Below are 18,506 nucleotides of genomic sequence, written 5' to 3'. Positions count from 1 at the left end.
CTCCACTGCCTTATTAAAGGCATATGGCATGCAATTTCACACAAGAGTTGTAAAAAAACTCTTTGTCTACATAGGGCTTTGGCAGCAGATCTTATGAAATGCCTTCCATTAATTTAATGTCATTCTTTCTTGTCTGAGTAGATCTGGGACAGACTAAGAGCTCTTAACAGGTTACTTACTTACTTAATTAATTAATTAATTAATACCTTTAATTGGACACCCTAGGAACTATTGGTTGAAGGGTGGTATAGAAATGTTTGAAACAAGCATCTAGGGAGAAAGTAATAACTGTACCTGGTAATCTGGGTCTGGAGAGGCAAGACCCCGCTGCACCCGAATATAATTGTACAAGAGAAACACAAATTTGGGGGACATCAAACTACCCACAATGTTAGTTTGGCTATAATACAAAATGTTACAGTACTTGCAGTAATTTCTAGTTTTGCCTGACTTGAAGTTCTCAGTCATTCCGTATTAGCCTGTATATGACTGTAATAGCAAGACTGTAAGATACGTGTTGCACAATGGATGAAAGAGTCTTTATTCAGGGTTGGGGAACAATTGGTTAGAGTGTGTTACTGATAATGCCAAGGTTGCAGGTTCGATCCCCACATGGGACAGCTGCATATTCCTGCCTACAGCGGGTTGGACTAGATGATCCTTGGCGTCCCTTCCAATACAGTTCTATGATTCCTAACCCTATATTGAGAAGTACTGGGGGAAAGTTGTAGCTCAGTGGTAGACCATCTGCCTTGCATGCAGAATTCCCAGCATCTCCAGGTAGGTCTAGGAGAGACCCCTGTCTAATAATACCCTGAGGAGCTGCTGCCAGTCAGTGTAGACATTAGTGAGTGAGGTGGACTAGCAGTCTGACTCAATATAAATATACTGAGTTCATAGTAACCTATGTGTAGGTTGATTTCATTGCGAAAGATCAAACTCCCCCAAACATTTATTTTTTAAGAAAGCAATGTTTTTATTTATTTTCGTGGTACAAAAGATAAGTTTTGAGAAAACAATTTGCTGCGACAGTAAACAACAACAAAACTTGTCCTGACAAAAATTTGTTGACTTCAGGAGTGCTTCTCATTCTGCAGTTCTCAGACTTTTGTATCCTGACCTGCTCTTAATTATAGCCAATTAAAGTCTTTGCATTCCAATCAATGGGCTTTACATTAGGTACATGATTCCTTGGGAATGTAGCAATAAAGCCGAAAGACCAATGCAAAGCGTTTCTGCACGGACCTCTCTCTCTCTCTCTCTCTCTCTCTCTCTCTCTCTCTCTCTCTCTCTCTCACACACACACACACACACACACACACACACACACGGAAAAGCAAGGAGACAAAATAACTATTGAGTGAGACAGGAGGATGGGAGGGAAATCTAGTATTGCATCAAGCACTAGCCTCAGGTTCTGTGACAGCAGAAATAAGGTGACATGGAGCCATACATGAGTGGACAACATGTCAGCTACACAGAGGCCTTTTTTATCCCCACACATGTCCCCTAACCGGCAGTTTACCCCCTTCAGCCACAATGTTAAGAGACGCAGGAAGAATGTTCTCTTTTTGAAAAGTGTCACATAAAGTAGCTTACCAGCTTGGTTGGCAGAAAATCATATTTTCTGATATCTGATGTCACATTTTATTAGATTTAGGGTACTATTATCCTACTTACTCAGGGGTTTAAAAGTATCCTTTTTATAGCTAATGCCACAGGTAGAATGTTAAACTGGTGGCAGGGTTTTTTTGCAGTAAAAAGATGAGACTGTTCTTTGCGTGTGGCTATAGATTTTTTTAATATTAAAAAAAAATCTTTCTTTTTTAGTCCCCTAAACAATGCATTTTTTTATCAGTGTTTTTCATCCAAGGTCCTTTAAAACTTTTTACCTGGTTATTAAAGTCTTCCCTTACATATAACATGAATCTCAATTGTGAGATTAGACATGCGAAAGAAATCACAATATAATATTTGACACAGTTGTAAATGATGGATAAGAAACAAGGATCATTCTGATGTCTTTTAAAAAAGTAGATTATACCAGACAAAGTCAGGGAATCCCCACACTTTTGGGACCCTGGAGCACATTTGACCCTCTTCGGAACTGTTGAGAGCAGCACAATATACCCATTTCAGAGAAGGAAAACTGGCAAAGTTCAGAACTCCCCCCCCCCCGAAAAAACCAGGCAAAACACTTACACACCCTAAAATAGGAGACAAAAAGTCAACATCCCTCCCCCTGAACCCAGGGAAACAGTTGTGGCTGGTAGCCCCTGGACCTAGTGGGGCAGTCTGTGGCCAATGAGGCCATATAGGTGGGTGCAATAAGGTCACATGGAAGGGGAAACGGTCACATGGGTGGGGCCAAGTTGTTTTGGTTCTTTTCCCATCCTCCTCCCTTGCAAAGATGTAAAAACAAAAGAATTGCAGTATTTACTAAGGTTGTCGTGTGTCCTCTTTTTCCAGGACACATCCTCTTTTTCAGCGGTAACGTTTCTGTCCGGGTAGATTTTTTAAAAATTTACCAAAATGTCTCTGGCTATACTTTCTGGATGAGACATAGACATAACTGGTGGTTGAAGACTTACTTTCCTCTTCTCTGCTCCTGCCTCTCTCAGCAATATATCACAGCTTCTGTAGCCTACATATAGTAGGGGTATTTAAAATGAGAGTCATCATAGTGTCCTCTTTTTGCAGTTTCAGAAACCTAGTGTCACTTATGCACTAACAGTGAAATCCAGGACGAGTCTCAATTCAGTAGGGTTTATTTCTAGTGGAATAGGATTGGAACCCAAATGACTGATAGATAGACAGACAGACAGACAGATGATAGATAGATAGATAGATAGATAGATAGATAGATAGATAGATAGATAGATAGATAGATGATAGATAGATGGATAGATGATAGAAAGATAGATTTAGCCATATGAGAAATGTTTTAATTAATTAATTAACAGCCCCAGTGAATGGGTGCTCTTTCCATTCATACACCGGTCTCCTTAAAGACTGCCATATTTTGCTTATCCAGAAGCAGTGAAACGGAAGCCAAGATGCTGCTTCAGGGCGATTGACTTGGATTTCAGTGCTGGCTAACCCCATTCATTTGTTAGATTAGAACTGTAATAACTGAGCCCATTGGAAAAAGGTTTCTGTTCATTTTGTCAGCTTGGCTTTGGTGATGCAATGTCATGGCGGGGTTCATTTGAAGGACCTTCGTATGGGCTGAAGTTTGGCAGGTGACACAAGAACTGGATTATAGGGAGGGCTCAGGGGAATTGTGTTCTCAGAGTCAAGCCAAGAGGCATCAGTGGAGTATCAATCAGAGGGAAGAATCTGGACAAGTGGGAGCAGAGATAGTGGAACTGGAAAAGACTCATGTTGCAGGAGAGAGCTGTGTAGGATTTTGGAAGGTAGAAGCAGGGAAGAGCCCTTTGGAACCAGGGCTGAACTAAAACTAGGAGGTGCATTGAATGGAGATTGACTCCTTTGTGTAATGACCTCCCTTTCTTCAGCAATTTTTCAGACAGCCCTGTGAATGGGACCCAAATGTTCACCAACTCAGAATGAAGGCATGAAGCAGTGCCCTTACATTGACGTGGTTTTGTTAAATCATCAAATGCCAAATCTGATCAGCTATGTGGTGTCATCAGGAAGTTTTGCATTCTAGCCCTTACTCCGTTTTGGCTTTGTGACATCATCCATATTGGCTGCAGAATGTGACCTATGTAATCCCTGAATTGGCCAAGATTTCCTTAGGAAAGCCTCCCCCGTGTTTGGAAAAATAAAATGGTACCTGTGCTGCAGGCAGAAGAAATAAATACTTGCAAGCCGTATGTGAACAATGCACGGAAATGTAAACCTTGGAGGAGGGTCATTAAACTTTTCACCAATCCTAAGTCTCCCCTCTTACCCTAAAAACTAACTGGTGAAAAAAATGGTTTGCTGCACAGCACACATAGATGGACACCAGCCAGCAAAAGAGTGGGCCAATTCATATACAAGTGAACAGCATGTGTACAACAGGACAGAATGTCAGAGATAAAACAAGAGCCAGAAATAAAGAACCAAGAGGTAAGATTGATGGGACACAGCACAGCAGAGCCAGGAAGACTTCCTTGCTCCAAGTCCCAGCCCATACAGCCCTTTATGCCATCTTACTGGTGAATGCCTTTGAAAATCATTGGTATGTTTTTTTAAAAAATGTATACTTTCTATACAAATTTTGCATAAAGTACTCACAGTTGGGCAGAAAGGGATGGTATGGGATGCAATGCCATACAGCAGGAATGAATGGAACAGTATAGACCTGTGAGATTGAGATAGAATGATCTGGTCAGCCTATCCCTCTTAAGATATCTCAGGTTCTATCTGTTCAGAACTGTTTGAATACTATATATAAGCCTTTAGACGAGAGTAACTATCCCTACTTATAAAAGCAGTAACAGGCACTCTTGGCTCAGAGAGGACCTTCATCCTATTAAAAGCAACTGACTGGGTTTAGTTGTATTTCTCGTTGATATCAATGGGACTTCATTGCGGTGACTGAGTTTTGCTGGATTTTGCCCATGGGTTTTGACGCCAATGGAAAACTCAGTAAACTGTGGGGATGTCCTGATTCTGTCCTTCATCGTTTAACCCATCAATGAACTGTCTCAGCAAGGAGAATGGTCTTCATTACAGAGGTGAATTAACTTGATAGTTGCCTGACTCTTGTTCATTGCATAGCTTTAGGAGTTGAATGCGTGACCTCCAAGAGCGCCCTACTCCAGTAGAGATTTTATCTCACAATCAGCTGAGATTGAGAGTTTACCAATATTTAAAGAATGCCACCGAGCACCAGGTTCCATGCGTTTGTCTCCTGTACCCGTCCAATTAGAAAAATAATCCATTACAGAAAATCTTGATTAAAGAGTTGACTTATTCTCTGCTTTGATTAAAATCCAACATTACACTGAAATCAATTGTTCGGTCTTTTTGTGAAACCTTTATAAAGTGCAGATAGAAGACCAATCGGCCCGTTCTCCCTTAGTTCCCACTCACCTTTCCGTGTCCTCTGATTATAACATCCAATGAAAGAAGGAGCCATTATTTCGATTGCTTCCCTCCATCACTCTTGCTACTTTTTTTTTTTACTACACAATGCAGGCCTGCCTGTCTCTGCTGAACTTGGGGCTCACTTTCTCTCAGTGCAATCCTTTTTAAAGGCCCTCGTGCCAGTGGCCATCACAAAAACATATTGTGACAACATGGTCCCTGGGTAAGTTACGTGTTGCATGATAAGCAAGCTTCCCTTTTGTTGGCTTGAACTTAAACTTATTGCTGGTCAGTTTCATTGGATGACCCCAGCTCTGGAGAGCTTGCAGTGAGTGAATAGTATTTTGAGAGAGATGGGCTCAGATGTCTGCCTGGCCATCATCAACTGGGCCCAACTAAAGTATATGGAAAACCTAAGGGTTGTGTGCAAGGAGAGGAGGGGTGATCATTCTTCTGGCAAGCTGAAATGCTTGCTGTGACAGAAGAATCAGACGAGCACAACTGAATTCTTCCCTCAGAAATAATAATAGACAAGTGAGACCTGCAACAAAATGTTGCAGTTTGAAGGGTCTGTTTAGGGTTCTGACCATGCCTCTTTGCGGTGTTCTCCACTCCTTTCTCCCGCCCCGACTTCCTGTTTTTTCTCCCAAGAGTCAGTCGGCATTTTGTGGCCACAGAGCATGTCCAGGCCTTGCTGGGCTTTTGGTTTGTTTCCTCTCTTTAAGAGTCCCCCCCCCAAAAAAAACTGCAGACAAATAGGACTAGGGGCTTTTTGTGGGGGGCATAAAGGAGATTGTAGGGTGGGGTGGGGACTTGTCCCTGGTTCTTTCTTATTTAAAAATAATTAAGAGGTGACTGGGTGGCGTACATAAAAAAAAAAAAGCTTTGCAGATTCACACCAGCTCTGATACTTCTCTTTGTAAGGCCTATCTAGAATGTTGCCTGTGGAATTCTGAAGAGCTCTGTGGTTTTCCATTGTTAGAGCAGAGCCACAGAAATATATTTTTTTCAGCTTAAATGAAGCTTTAAACTTTAAAAACAACAACCCTCAACTGCTGTGCTATAACAAGAAAACAAAGCAGCTCAGAGCTCTTCTAAACTCTGCTGGTAGCATTTTCACAACCTCATTTCTTGCAGAGACAATGGATCTAGAGGGCTATAGAGCTATGGGAAAGCAATGGAGTTGCAGAATGTGGGGCCTCATTTGGCTCAGGGGGTTTACTGACATTGTGCTTTGACTTGGTGTGGGGGGAGAGATGCAAAATCACCTCAGTACAATACCTTGTGTCATTATTCAAGCCCTGCACAGAGCTCATGCAGACCCATTGTATATTAGCACAATCGGACAACCTACCGCTATCAAGATGTTGCTGGACTCCCAACCCCCATCAATACCAGACAAAATGGCCAACATCTGTAGGCCACAGGATTCCTTTCCCCTGTATATAGCATGATATGATGGAACTGGCTATAAGAGAATCAGGCTGCATTCACGCAGAGGGCCTAATTATTTTTATGTAGTTGCAAGGCAGAAGGGAAGCAAATTTAGGAGCCAACGCCTCAAATCCTTTTGAGAGTGTCCTTTTGGATGAAGATGTAGAGCACACCAAGCGGAGAAGACGAGCTGGCAAATGACACACACAAAAAAAGTGGCAGAAAGTATTTCATCCCAACATTTTGCTATCGCGGAAAAGCATCTTTTGTGTAATTAAACAACAATGACAAAAAGCCACTGATTGTGGCAGAAGAAAAGAAAAGCAGACGAATGGAAAGCAGAGGGAAAATGTCAGCTGCAAAGCTCTCATTTTGGAAATCTACAATGTGGTGATTGATAGGCCTACTATTTTTCAAGCTCTGTCACAGCTGAAGTATAAAGCTGTCAGCGCACATGATAATGATGGATGTGATAAAACATGCAAATAGCATGAAAAATCATTTCTCACATAATTTTGGAAGATGAGAAGAGTTCTGAACTGAGGGGGGAAAGGGGAAGAGAGGTCATGCTTAACGTTCAGCCAAGTGGAATGGAAGGCTGCTGGGCTGCTTCTGCCGCCTGTGCCCTTAATTGCTAGGCAAGTTAAACAATGAGTTATACGGGCGCTCTGCAAATTTTCCCACAGAGATTGTGCTGTGTGGCCCGCTTGGAAAGGGGAGAGGGTTTATTATGAGGGTTGAATGGGTGGAGTAGGGAAGGGGGGAATCAGGATAGAAAACATACTGGAAGAGGTTATCCATGCTAGCAAACCTTCGCTGAGGAAACAGGTGAGGGAAAAACCCAGAATCACTTGGGTGACTCTGTTGCTTTAAGAACGTGCAGAGTATTTCAGAGGTGACATTTACAGTTTACCATCAATACGGGGGTGTTTCAGTTAATTAGCTACTTTTATTAACACAAAGTCCAGTAAAATCCTATGTAAGCATTAAAACGGTAAATCAGAGCTATCCCCAGGCAGATATCACTCCTGTGGTGAAGCACTGTGACTTAAATAGGTAGTGCCAGTTCTCAAATGAGGGGATAAGTATGTGTAACTCCGTTCTCTTGCACTGTTCTCCTGCTACCCTTGCATCTTTCTCTCCCTCTGTTGAAATTATTCAGATTGTAAACTCCTCAGGGCAGAGACCTAATTTTTTGCTTACGTTACTCTGTAAGGCAAAATACATTGATGGATATATTACATAAGCATACCCACACTAAAGCCACAATCCTATTCACAGTTACCTGGGAGTAAGTTCCGTTGAACTCAGTGGGCCTCACCTCTGAGTAGGCATTTATAAGTTCGCGCTGTTAGTGCAAGAACAGGTTGCACAATTCAGGTATATGGGCTTAAGTCCAAAAATTAAACAGCAGACAGCCTGTCTAAAAAAGAGATACATAAATAAATAATATATAAGCAATATTGGCTTTACTCAAAACGGTTTTGAGAACTAGTTAGGGACAGAACATAGCTAAGTGACAGAGCACATGCTTTGTATCATGAAAGGCTTGTGGACATGGCAGTCAGGAATTTGCAAAAGAATTTTATTATCTCTCTTAAAGGAGAACAGAACAACCATCCTACCAGTGATGGGCATCAACTCAGATGGCTTCAAAAGAGGATTTGACAACTTCATGGAGGATATCAGTGTATACTAGCCATGATGGAGGCGATGGAGTATGCTTCTGACTCCCCAGTGGCCAACTTGGGTTCTGTGGCACTCTGTGTGAGGCCCAAAGTGGGCAACCCTCCCCAGCCCTCACGCTGCCTTCCTAAATGTGGGTAAGGGGGTGTCTGGCTTTGAAAAGGAGGCGCGAGAGCCTCATGCCTCCTTCTGGAAGTCCAGCGTCTTGTTTACTGGGCTTTGAGGCGACACCCCCTTGGCTTAGTGTCCAGTGCATGCACACCCCTCACACAGATCTAAATCTGCCCCTGTGGGCCCTAGTCAGTGTCAGCATCGCCCTTCAGCCAGTGCACCAACTGGACTCATCCACTTCAGCCCCGACTGGGCTAGGCGAGCTGGGTAGCACTTCCAGAGACCACCTTCTGCACAGGAACAGGTCAAAGTGCTGTGGACTCACAGCTTAGAGTTGTGAGCACCGGATTCACTTCTACAATACAGTCGTCGCACAGCAGAATATGGCAGAGTCTGGCATAAACGACTCGGAGAGCAGCTCTGTAGAATATCTTCTTTTATTCTATAACTACAACTATAATACAAAACTATATACAGAGCTAAATAGCTCTAAGCATAAATGAATGCTGCACTGAGTGTCTGCAGCTGCTCTTAGCAGCAACCTTATCTCTACACACGATCTCTAACACTCAGTGTCTCTCTCTCTCTCCGACACACTGACGGACTGACTGACTGACTGACTCTGACTCTTTGATGTGGTGCTGGAGCTGAATAAGTAGAAAGCAGAACACTGCTCCTCCTCTCTGGAGAATCAGCAGACTCGTCAGGAGATTCTTGGATATGGGAGGGGTGAAATCTCCTTGGTTCATGTATAGAGGCAGCACAGGTATAAAGTAGCTGTAGGGCTGTGCTTCCAATGTCATGCAGCTCCTTCCAGCTTTCCACATGATCAGCAGGGAGTCTGCTGTACTTCCCCATGGGAAGCCAAGAAGGAATTTAGGACAACAGAGGTCTAAAGGTTTGGCCCCACCACCCCTTTCTACTTGCCCTTTCACCTGGGAGTTACGACAGAACAGGGCCCTGGTGTCTCTTCATTTGATTACTCCCCCCTGGAAGACACTCCTCTAAAAATGTGAACTGCTGCCATTAAAATGGATTTCATTAACCTTTGACAGCTCATTCATACCTCCAAGTCATCACTCCAGAGCTGCAGTCAAGGAACTAATAGTAAAATAATCGTACATGTGTGAATCTGCCCCAACACATCCTACAGGAAGACTGTCAAGCCTATTGTGAACTTTCAACATCGTGAGGGAAACAATATTTACAAAGGTAGAATCTAAGTTAGCATTGCCCCTTGCTCTTTTGGGCATTTTACAACCTAAAGGATTCATGCTAACTTCTCTGGAGCAGCAAGAGCCACGAGACAGATTAATTTCCATATCCTTTTCTTTTTTTAATGTACACTTCAGTAAAGTACAGGCTGCATCCCATCAGAGGTAATTGTTTAGAGGGCTGGCCCCTCCTTTTGCTTTCTATGAAAATGAATTGGTAGCATTTACATGGCGCTCCTAACCTTCAGGTTGTCCTTACCCCAGCAACACTACTCCTATTGTACAGACATGTTTACTTAGACAAATCTAATTTACCCTTAGTTAATGTGTGCTGTCTTTACTTTCTATATTACATTAAAGTAGAAATAGAGTTACCACTCCCCCCCCAAAAAATTATCTTGCTTAAAATCATTCAGACGTTATCACCAAGGGAATGCATTACCAATTCCCTTCCTAGTTTATAACCATCCAGTCTACTAACTTGACCTTTACCTAAACAGGTCTATAATTGCAGTTAAGATTATATAATTTACAATAACAAAAAAACAACAACACCCCAACACTGTTGAAGGAGTGCTACTGGGCACGAATGTCTCGCGGCTATTAAATGCATCATTCATCTTGAGAAAAAAATTATTCTTATTCACGCCGACATTTTAGCATAAACTGTAGTACTCTCGGTTGGCACTTTTTAAAAACGTACCCATTAATCTCAATAGGAAAGCATAAGTCTCACCCACCTATTCTCTGAAGTTTGGATGTCACTACTGTGTACAATAAAAATTGTATATTCATGAACTCCATTTGTTTTATGCCCTTCTCTCTGTCAAAGTCTTCCAAGTAGCATATGCTTTGCTCTGTGGAGAATACAATCAAATTTGTCTGTCTTGTCATATTGTCATCAAAGTGATAGTATCACGATTAGATTAACATTTTGTGAAGGAGCTGAAGGGAGGGAAATGGAAGAGGAATGGATGTGTGGTCGAAAAGTCTAACTTTAACCCATTAGGCTACAATGACTCTGACTCCTCCTCTTCCCCCCCCCCCACCCCACTTTCCATTCTTTCAGTCAGTGGTACCCAAAAGTACAAATGGTAATTTGGAGTCTTAATTTTAACAGTCTGGTTGTCAAATTACAACAACCCATGCTGGAATCGGCTACTTCACAATCTAGGCCTGCCGGGTACATTTTCGCTCAGATTAGCAACAGGAATTGGTAATCAGAATACTTTGGAATTCAAATATTTGGAAATGAAAACGCTTTCCTTTCTTCAGGAAAGTATTTGGGATTTAAATACTTTTTAAAATAATTCCCTGAGCCAGTGAGAACAGCTTGTTGCCTGTCATGCTGCAAAACACCTGAGGAACCCTGCAATGGTTGAAGAACGTTGAACACCACAAGTACCACATGTTATCGTTCTAGCTGACAGTTTGGTTAAATGGCATTTCCCTCATACTTTAAGGCTATGGGGTTGACTCTAGCTAACCTATGGGTCTGAAGGCACATGAGGCCATCGCCTTGCTGAAGCTAAGCAGGTCTGGGTCTGGTCAGTGCCTGGATGGGGGTCTACCTAGGAGCACGCTGCATTGGGTCCCATGATGGAAGGAATATGGGAAATAAACATAGGAAAATAAAGAAAACTTCTATTCCCATACTCATCCTACAAAATGGTTTTAACTATATACTTATCACGGTCTCTATGTTTCTTTCAATGATGTTAGTCCAGTTAATATTAATGAAGGATGATGATACCAAACAATTGGTTACATACTTTGTAACTGTGCCCGTCTCTTGTACCTATCGTTGTTTACATGCATCTCTCCTGTAGCAATCATTCCCTACATGTAGGAGAACTACTGGCAGAGGAGGCAGCTGGTGGTGATTTTTATGCATAAAAGTCTGTGTGGGAAGGTTGTTGGTGGTGGTGGTGGTGGTGAGAGACTCGCAATGTGCCTTCAGTTTTAAAGCAGAGAAAAATGCCTCTCAACTTTTGGACTCAAGGAAGGAGACCCAGGTTAAAATCCCCATTTAACCTCATGGGCCAGTTGGCACCTTTCACCCTAACCTGCCCCACAGGTTTGTTGTGAATGTAAAACTGGGTGGTGAGAAAACATGTATACAATCCTGATCTCCTTGGACCAAGAATGGGATATTCCCTTTAATAAGGAATAATGATAAATAAATAATAATAGTCTGAGTTCTCGTACTTAGATGAATGATGCATTAGTTCGGGGACAGACAACATGGTGCCCTCCAGACATTACTGGATTGTATTCTGCACCTTCCCCGACCATTTGTCATGCTGGCTGGAGATGATAGGAGCCAGAGTCCAGCAACCCCTGCTTAGTTAGTATGCACTACTATGGTCTGAAGCTGGAACATTGTATTTACAATGAAGATGCTAGTTTTCAGTTCTTCCTTTCTTTTTTTAAGTTGTCTTGTGGGGGGAAAGGCAAATCCAGCACAAAGAAGAAGTGCGAATGTATTTGCAGAGATAAAGGCCGTGCTTTGGGGAGGAAAAATCAGCTTCATCTTGCACGATCGGCAAATACACAGCACATAACCTAAGGTCTCAACCTAAGGACGTTAGCAGCTCTACAGGGCAATCCTATCGCAAGGACAAACTGTTCTTGAGCAGTTTTTATGATATATTAGACACAAACAAGTTTCCCCTCAAACACAAGCATGCCAGGCTTCTACTTTAACATCGTTTAATTTCTTCCGAACCAACATATTTATTGTGACCAGTTTAAGTAAGCTCTACTCTCCAACAAGTCCCTTGTGTTCCCCTCACATCGCCCTTGGGCCACTGATTTATCACAGGGGAAAAAACCATTGTCTTTTGGGAGCCCTTTGAAAATAACACCAAAAAGAGACATTTTCACAGTCGGCTACTGGAAATATACATTCTACTTGGATTATTGCAGGTGCAGCCTGATAGTATAAAAAGTAATCATTATGAACAACAGACTTTTAGATTAAATTGTTGGAATACTTGTTGTTGTTGTTGTTACTTATTATTATTATTATTATTATAGAGGCATCCCACCAGTAGGCGAGGAATCCTGGTGGTTCTTCTGTGTTGACTTGTTCTGATCAATATTCCCCATTAAACAGGTTCAACTATAGACAGTGCTGGTTCCAGGTTTGGGATGAGATGCACCTAGTAGGCCTCTTCCTGGATGCTATTTCTGTGCTTCACCTTTCTGGTGAAGGTAGGAGGCTCCAGGAACTGTCAGTAAGTCACCTACTGGATTAGGAAGGAGCATAGGAAGCTACCAAGTCAGACCACTGATCCACCAAGCTCAGTGTTGTCTGTACAAGGCCCAGCCCAACAGGGAGACCCCAAAATGGTGCCATCTGGAACAAGGGGGGAAGAAAGATCAACATCAGGATCTGCGGCTCTAGTGGATCCTGCCACCTGAGGCAGGCACCTCACCTTGCCTCGTGAGTGGGCTGGCCCTGGTTTACACCAACTGGCAGAAGCTCTCCAATGTATCAGGCAGGGCACATTCCTAGCCCTACCTGGAGATGCAGAACGTTGAGGTTGGGGCCTCCTGAATATGCATTATCACTAAGCTATGGCCCTTGGCACCTTGAGGAATGGGACTTGGGCAGGTCCCTAACAGTGCTGGCCCCTGACTATAGATTTCTTCCATTGTAAATCAAGGTCTTTTGAGTTTAAAAGCATAGAAAATAAGCAGTAGTTATTAATTTGCTGAGCTAAATTAAGTCCAGATTATGTGGCTGAGTTCTGTGCACTCAGACTCCTCAAATGTTTATGGAACCAACTCTTCATTTAACAACACTTACAATTATATAGACGTATAGGCGCTTCTACCCTGAGTACAACTTTTGCAAGTCAATTATGACAATTTTTCACAAACAGCTATCAGTTTGGGTCTGATATGGAAGTCTGGTGTTAAATTATCATACCAAAGCTGGTCATGATCATGTAGCATTAATGGTGTGGTAGCCTGAGGGGTTGTTGACCCTGACAGGTTGTTTGTAAGTTGCAGCCACAAAGCTTAGGGCCTTTTCAGTGGTGGCACCCCAGCTTTAAAATTCCCAAAACAAGTAAGACTGGCACAGAACTGTACTCTTTCAGTGCCAGGTTAAAGATGATTTTATTGGCCGAAGATTTTTAAATCAACAGTTTAAGGTGGCTGAATGGTTTCTCTTTTATTAGTTGTTATTTTATGTTATTCAGAATTTTTATCGTTTGTTTTAATATCATACAAAGAGTTGTATTTTTATGTATACTACCCTGGAAAACCATGTGTGGAAGAAGGTGCAGTTTAAAAACTTTACAAAATGCATTTATTACCTTGTGAGAATTGAGGAGGAAATGTTTACTTTGTGGGGAGTCTTTCATCCTAACAATGGACATCTGAATGTTTTGAAAGTAGCAAGAAAAGGATGCTCTGTAAGATACAAACTCAGGGGTGGAACTACAGCAAAAAGAAGGAAGTCTGTCGGCAGAATAGACAACTACACTTCTTGGTAGATCTCTGCACTTACTCTGGGAAGCTTAAAAATATCTGATCTGTTTTTAATCCATAACTGAAGCCATTGCAGTGTTCAACATGGCAGTCTCCTTGTTGCGTTCCAGAAAACCCCACCAAGTTCTCTGATCATCGTTCACTTTTCCTTTATTGCTTTCTTTTATTTTTTTTCTGGTACCCTCATCCTGGGAAAGGCAGGCAGTTAACACCTACGGAATATCCCTTCCTCGAGAGAGCACTGTACAAGCATAGTTCAAGTGGCCCATCATTGATTGCATGTGTTTTGTGTTAAGCTCCTTCACCTGTGATGCACTTTCTACAATAACTGATAGATTTTTCTCCCCCTCAGCTTTTCCTCTGGGAACCCTTAAATGCCACTTCTCCAGAAACCAGTTTTATACAGGCCTTCTGCTCCTCCTCTTCACTCGTCTAAAGGCTTCACTCGGCTCATAGTAAGCTCTCAAAAGAACTTTTCTTTAAAACTAAACTTTTCAAGATTCATTTGTAGTTCTCCTTGGTTTGTTAGATGAATAGATGGCGCTAGGTTGATCTATAACAACAACAACAACAACAACAACAACAACAACAACAACTTATTTATACTCTACCCATCTGGCTGGGTTTCTCCAGCCACTCTGGGTGGCTCCCAACAGAATATTAAAAACACAATACAGTGGTACCTCGCAAGACGAATGCCTCGAAAGACGAAAAACTCGCAAAAGAGTTTTTCATTTTTTGAGTTGCTTCGCAAGACGGATTTCCCTATGGGCTTGCTTCGCAAGACGGAAACGTCTTGCAAGTTTGTTTCCTTTTTCTTAAAACCGTGCATTCACTTCGAGGAGCAACTCATAGCACGCGATGTGGTAGCCTTTTTTGAGGTTTTTGAAGACTTTGGTGATTTTTGAAGCTTTTCCAAAGTCCGTGCTTCGCAAGACGAAAAAACTCGCGGAATGAATTAATTTCGTCTTGCGAGGCACCACTGTAAAACATCAAACATTAAAAACTTCCCCAAACAGGGCTGCCTTCAGATGTCTTCTAGAAGTCAGATTATTGTTTATTAGCTTGACATCTGATGGGAGGGAGTTCCACAGGGTAGACACCACTACTGAGAAGGCCCTCTGCCTGGTTCCCTGTAACCTCACGTCTTGCAGTGAGGGAACTGCCAGAAGGCCCTCGGAGCTGGACCTCAGTGTCCGGGCAGAATGATGGGGGTGGAGATGCTCCTTCAGGTATACTGGGCCAAGGCCATTTAGGGTAGGACTCCCCAACTGTTTTGGGGCCATGGGGCATATTTGAGAATCTAAGAAACTTTTGCTGGTACTACAATATACTTGTTTCACAGAAGAAGAAAAAGTGATGCTACTCAGAACCCCAGCCCCTAAACAGGGAAACCCCTACACCCCACTGAGATAAAACACAGATTAAAAAAAGCAGGCACCACCAAGAAACCCCTTCTCAATGAAACAATCTAATCTCCTTCAAATACCACTGAGATGTTAATAACAACGAATTAAAACTTTGGAGGGATGAATGGCTTGGCAGGAACCAAGAAGGGTTTTCTGAGGGTACCATGATGCTCCCAGGTGCCATTTTGGAAACAGGAGATCATCTAGGGCAAGGGTTGCCAATGTGGTGCCCTCCAGATGTCGTTGGACTACAACTCCCATCAGTCTCGACTAACATGGCCAAGCTGTAGTCCAGCCATACATGCTTTAAAGAATTTGTTGTTTTTTTACAAAACTGAAATAAAACAAAGAAAATAAAGAAAAGGTTTTGGGCCTCATCAGTTCATAGTAGCGAGCTGAAGCTCCTTCACTTTGACTGGTGAAGGGGTGGGGCCTCTGGGGCAGTGGCTCTACACATATCGAACTCTCTTTCCCAGGAAATATGAGTGATCCAGTCTTTGGAAGCTTATAAGAAACAACTGGTAGCATCTAGTTTGGTGGCATAGTGTTGCCTTCCCCCCTGCTGGTGTCACTGCCACTTGCCTGGATGAGAATAAGGCAAGGCAGGGGATTGGCAAGGAAGGGGTGCACTGCTGGGAGTGCCAGATTGGCTCTGTTGGAGTGTCCTGACCTCACTGCAGCCCTAATCCAGGTAAGCTGCCAGAATGGTGGTGTTGGAAAGAGAGCTCTATGGCTCTGCCCCACCATGTTGGCTTTCTCCAAGCCATGCATATCATGTCACTTCCTGTTGTTGTTGTTTAGTCGTTTAGTCATGACGACTCTTTGTGACTCCATGGACCAGAGCACGCCAGACACTCCTGTCTTCCACTGCCTCCCACAGTTTCCTCAAACTCATGCTGGTAGCTGCCAGAACACTGTCCAACCATCTCGTCCTCTGTCGTCCCCTTCTCCTTGTGCCCTCCATCTTTCCCAAAATCAGGGTATTTTCCAGGGAGTCTTCTCTTCTCATGAGGTGGCCAAAGTATTTTCTCTAAACTAAACTAAACTAAAATGTCCCAGACGCCGCAAGCTTTCCCCATAGGGAAGTTGCTCTCCATCCTCTGGGTCATTTGGGTTACTCTTTTCCGAATCTTTTCCAACTCTGCAATATCCATTTGGAGGAGAGGTGATAAGAACTGCACACAGCATTCCAAATGCGGACACACTATAGATTTTGTACAGTTATGATCTCAGCAGTTGTATTTTCAATTCCTTTCCCAATTATTCCTAATATGGAATTTGCTGTTTCCACCACTGCTGCACAATGGGTCAATATCTTCGCTGAACTATTCACTATAACCCCAAGGTCTCATTACTGGTCCATCACCACCCGTTCAGACCCCATGAACGTATATGTGAAATTAAGGGTTGGTTTTTTTGCCCCAACACACACCACTTTACTTTTGTTTACACTGAATTGCATTTGACATTTCATCACCCATTCATTCAGTTTAGAGAGGTCATTTTGGAGCTCTCCACTGTCTCGTTTTGTTTCAATGATCCTTGGCAATTTAGTATCATCTGCAAACTTACCCACCTCGCTGCCTAACTCTAGACCAGTGTTTCCCAAACTTGGGTCTCCAGCTGTTTTTGGACTACAACTCCCATAATCCCAAATTAGCAGGACCAATGGTCAGGGATGATGGGAATTGTAGTCCAAATACAGCTGGAGACCAAAGTTTGGGAAACACTGCTCTAGATCATTTATGAACATGTTTACAAGTGCAGATCCCAATCCCAATCCTTGGGAGACTCCACTTTCTACATCTCATTTGGAGAACTGTCCATTTATTCCTTCTTGTATTGCATGGAAGGGCTTAGGGAATGGGAACCTGTGGCCCACCAGTTGTTGTGGAAACCTAACTCCCATCAAGGACGATGGAAGCTGTAGTCCAAGAACATCTTAAGGTTCTCAGGTTCACCATCTCTGAGCTCAAGCCACACAATGGTATGAACCTAAGGAAGTAAGTTTCATTCCATAAAAAGGACAGGAGACTTGCTTCTTTCCACCTTGAAGAATACAAAGAACGTAATGTCTGAATGTCTGCTTGCCACCTCATTATCTTTTAATAAATTAGGAAAGCGGAGAGCTGTTGTTTACACACCTGAAATCCACAAGGATGACAAATCCCAGTGCTGTGAGTCTACCTGAAATGTTCAAGGACATGCAATTGACACAGTGGGACTTCAACAGCAAGACAGAGCGCTCCGGGCCATGGAACTGCTGTAGAAAACTGTCTACGTCTTCCTAAATTAGAACTGACAACAAGTCCTGGTTTATAACGCTGAGTTCTCAACTTTTGGACACCAAAACCTATCCAGAAAAGGAAACAGAGCACATTACATTATTATTATTATTACTGAATTGCTTTTGGGCATTCTTTTTTTCTTTCTTTCTTTACAATCCATCATTTGAAATATTAACTATTTTAGTCTCATTCTTTGGCAAGAGGAATCCTAGGAACTGAAAATATTTTTCTTTCTTTTTTTCTGAAACAAGCTCATGAAAGTTTAATATGCCAAAAACATAGAACAGAGTGGGAATATTCCCACTTAAGCTTGTTACATTCTTGAAGGTTTAATCATTCATTATGCTGCTTAGAGAAAGTAGTTGTCTGTTCCATGAGACCAGGAGGCATTGGTACTGTATCTTCTTATCTGCTCTGCCACACGCTGGAACATGACCTTGGACAAGTCATTTGGGTCTAACTCTTTTCAACATGTTCATTAATTTTCAGGTGTCAAACGCGAGACGCTTCTTGGGGAGAAAATTTCAGAGTCACCTCGTACCCATGTTTCAAGCCAATTTTTTATTTTTTATTTTTACTGGGAGATCCAGTGGTTCAGCAACTTTGTTAATGAGACCTTAATTCATATAGATATATATATATATTTAAAACCCACAAATATAGGTCACTGTTCCTTTAGTAATACCAAATCACACTCTCTTCATGCCGGAAATTCTCATCTTTGAGAAAGTGTAAATTGAATATATATACTCAGAATGGGTTAGAGCTGATTTACCTTTTCCTTAATGCACTGCAGTATGTATGTATGTATGTATGTATGT

General features: G+C 42.4%; 1 long non-coding RNA gene across 1 annotated transcript; it reads right to left on the bottom strand.

Annotated features, from left to right (window-relative positions):
- Window positions 1–2,353: 2,353 nt before the first annotated feature.
- On the bottom strand, window positions 2,354–5,154 carry LOC309338684. The gene is made up of 3 exons (XR_014155018.1): window positions 5,047–5,154; window positions 4,246–4,312; window positions 2,354–2,644 (listed from the first exon to the last, which is right to left on the bottom strand). It is a non-coding gene; the product is annotated as an uncharacterized lncRNA (long non-coding RNA).
- Window positions 5,155–18,506: the final 13,352 nt, after the last annotated feature.

The sequence above is a fragment of the Podarcis erhardii genome, assembly GCF_964252035.2.
Source record: "Podarcis erhardii genome assembly, chromosome: 3".
NCBI classification, from domain to species: domain Eukaryota; kingdom Metazoa; phylum Chordata; class Lepidosauria; order Squamata; family Lacertidae; genus Podarcis; species Podarcis erhardii.
This window is presented reverse-complemented; position numbering and strand designations above follow the sequence as displayed.